Below are 4,025 nucleotides of genomic sequence, written 5' to 3' on the forward strand. Positions count from 1 at the left end.
ATATATATATATATATATATATATATATATATATAAACTAACTCATTGCCATCAAGTGGATTCTGATTGATAGCAAAGCCCATTTGATTTCTGAGGCAATAAATCTTTATGGAAGTAAATTGCCCCATCTTAAGAAAATACTTCTGTAGAGATACTTCCTTGGATACCCAAGGAGGGGTCTCTATGAGTTGGAAAAGGATTTGAGGGTAGTGAGTGTGATTTGGCACACATATAATCATCTTCTATGACAGGTCTGATAGATCTAATACCAACCTCTATCAGGAATCTGGCTATTTCTGACCACCCTTGGCAAGCCACCAGCTTCTTTCACTGGAGTATTAAATTGCTTCTTAGTTGATCTTAATGATTATACTCTAGAGTCATTCTATTCTCAAAATAGAGATCCTTTTAAAACAAAAATCAAATGGTAAAACTTCTCTGTCCCTATTCTCTGTAACTCTGCATTTTATTCTGTGTAAAATCAAAGTCCTTTTACAAAACAATGTTATCTTCCTACCCCTCACTCCCCCTCTCTATTCTTTCCCTTATAACTCCACTTGTTACACAGACCTTCACACTACTCATTATACATACCATCCATCCATCCCTTTCTCTGGGTATTCTCTGGTTTCCTTGCCTGGAGCACATTCCGTAACATTTGCTTATGAATTAATCCTTCATCAGCATTAAATCTTTGCTTCTCAATGAGTATTGAGTCACTAATCATTTTTTAAAACTCCTTTCTGACCACTTCCCCACTCTCCTAATATCCCTTACCCTACTCTAAAGGTAGAGAAATTATAAATTTGTAACATTTCATAAAATACTCTTGAAACTATTGGCTTGAGATAATCTTTACATCTTAAATGAAAACATCTCCCTTAAAGTCTTTAAAACAAACAATGGTTTAGCTTAATTAATAAAGAATGTTTCTCTTGGGCATCATGCTCTTTCAAAGAAGTATCTATATGAGATCAAATTGACAGCAGCACCTGGGCACTTTGGATAGGAAGCTTAGAGGGAGGTGAGTACATGCTAATGGAGAGCAAGTACTTGGGGAAAAAAAACCCACAGCTGTTGAGTTGATTCTTATCATAACAACACTTTTAGACAGAACATAACTGCCACATAAGGTTTGCAAACCTGTAAATTTATGGAAGCAGACTGCATCCTCTGGCTCCCATATAGCAGCTGGTAGGTTTGAACTCTCAATTTTTTGGTTATCAGCCCAATGCTTTATTCACTACACTACCAGAGTTCTTAAAGGAAGGTAAGGATGGTTGAACAATTTGAAGAGTGGAATGAATGTCACTGAACTGTACAGGTAAAAAGTGTTGAATTGGTGTATATATGCTCTGCTGTGCATATTTCCAACAATAATAACAACAGAAATTTATTATGCAGAAAATATATATAACCATTTATCACCTTATCTCTGCCTACTACATTATACGTTCTTCAAGGACAGAAAATTTTACTCTTTTTTTTTTTTTTTTTTTGAAGTGATGTATATCAAACTCTTCCACTCCATAAACACTTGTTAAATATATGTATGGATTATAGGAATTGGATATATGTTTTGGGGTATTGTCAAATCAATTCTAACTCACGGCCAACTACAGAACATAATAGAACTTCCCTATAGGTTTTCTACGTTGTAATGTTTACAGAAGAAAATCTCCAGATCTTTTCCCTCTTGGAGCCACTAGATGGATTTGAACTGCCGATGTTCAGTTAGCAGCGGAGAGCTCAACAATTATTCCACCAGGGCTCCTTTGGGCACACATAGGAAGTTAATTTATAAGTGTTCCTGAATAGTTCCGGTGAGGAAATTATCAAACTGATTTTCACCTTGCCTTGTGTGTGTGTGTGTGTGTGTGTGTGCGTTATTTGCCCTTGAATCAGACCTGACTCATAGCAACCCCTCCTTGGGTTTCCAGGAGGTATCACTACGGAAGTAGATTGCCCAATATTCCTTCCGAAGAGTGGCTAGTGGGTTTGAACCACCAGCCTTCTGGTTATCAGTCAAGTGCCGTAGGCACTATGCTACCAGAGCTCCTTTACCTTGCCTTAAATTAGAACAAACAAAGAGTAGTATGTTTGCATTAAAGACCTTTTTTTTTTTTTTTTTTTTATCAGCATGGTTTTAAAACACAAATAATTCTCCTTAGAACCAACATAGTGATATGCTGTTCCTCAAGCTGGTAGGACTTGTGCTCTTTGGGAAGAACTATTACATTTTTAATATTATATTTTCAATATGTGTTATTTCTTCCAGAAATTTTCTATAAATTGTCCCTGGTTTATACAATTATTAGTACAGTTGTTGTTGTTGTTATGTGCCATTGAGTCGGACCTGACTCATAGCAACCCCTCCTTGGGTTTCCGAGGCAGTATCACTATGGAAGTAGATTGCCCCATCTTCCTTCCTAGGAGTGGCTGGTGGGTTTGAACTGTCAGCCTTCTGGTTAGCAGTCAAGTGCCTTAGGCACTATGGTACCAGAGCTCATTCTGTTGAACACTAATGAAATCCATGTATGCATTAAATTAGAATAAAAATGAGTATTAACATCTTATTAAATTTAAAAATATCAAAATAAGAAAATGTGATTATGCCTTCTGTTTGAGTTACTTTGTGCTGCTCTAACAGAAAATACCACAAATGGATTGTTTTAACAAACAGGGATTTATTTTCTTACAGTTTTTGAGGCTAGAAGTCTTTGAGTTCAAAGTGCCAAGCTCTAGGTGCTGGGTGAAGACCCTTTGACCTTGAGCTTCAGCTCTTCCTCTTGCTCCTGGCCCAGTGGAGCTGGAGGTGTCTCTTCACTCAGTCAGTGGCCAGCTGCTGATGCTCACAAGATCAAAGCTGACAAACAAAATGACACAGTCCCAATATTACCACATGACACTGCAGGCCACTAGTTCAAGTCCAGAGACAGTCCCAAATTTGGCAGGAAACATGGCATGCTCCTAAATGAAGACTAGGCTACATGCAGGATCTAAGTGTAACAAAAGCCCACAGCTCATTCCCAAAGCTTCTTATTACTGGAAGCAGAGGCCATTCCTGTAGCAGGTACTCTGGTGCTCACTGCAGATTCCACCATGGAGTGGATAGCCAGGCTTATCTTGGGGAATAGCTACAAACATCTGCCCAGCCACTCAAAACCATGCCCAGTGAAATTGACACACAGACTTAACTACCACATTGCTAAAAGGTCAAGGAGGCCACATGTTCTGACCTCCTTTAATCCCACAAGAGGAAAACAGAATCAATAGCCCAAGGCCTATTCCTGCGAGGCCAGACATGCTGCCTCCCTCCAGCCCTTTCTCCAACCGTTCCTCCCAAAGCACCCACCACCTCTCTCTTGGGTTCGATAATTCGCTGCAGTGGCCACACAGAGCTCAAAGATTATGGGGTTTATTAGGGAAACACCATGGGCTACAATTCATGTTAAGGAAAAATGCTCAGTCTCTCTCCCAGCCCACTGTCCCTCAGTCAACAGTCTCTCACAGTCTCTTTCCTAGCAGTGCTGGTCCCTGGGTGTCTCACTCAGCAATGCGTGTCTCTTGAGTTTCTTCCCCAGCAACACATGTCTCAGGAGTGAGTGTCTCTTTCAGCAGCACATCTTCCTCAGCCAGCAGTCAGAGAGATTTCTGCCTCTAGGAGGCCTCCTTTTGAGCCTGGCAGAGTGGCCAAACTAGCCAATTATAGCATCAAAACTCAAAGCACCTGAGAAAGAGTGGGAACTTCCCAGAACATTGTTTTGTGCCACTCCCAACAGAAATACTACAGGTGGACAACTTTAGCAATCAGGAGCTCCTCAGTTGCTCATAGCAAATCCCATCTTAGAGTTTACAAAGACTTATGGGTAGAAAAGCCACACTAAGTAATTTACTATACCGCACACACCTTCTAAGGAAAAATAACAAATTTACAAGATCTTCTTTAAACTATCAGATTTTTAAATGTAAAGAACATGCCATCTTCATCTTTCAATAGTCAATACCTATCATGAAATTTTGGA

Source organism: Orycteropus afer, unplaced genomic scaffold (assembly GCF_000298275.1).
Source record: "Orycteropus afer afer isolate SDZICR_OR568_19922 unplaced genomic scaffold, OryAfe1.0 scaffold00564, whole genome shotgun sequence".
NCBI lineage: Eukaryota > Metazoa > Chordata > Mammalia > Tubulidentata > Orycteropodidae > Orycteropus > Orycteropus afer.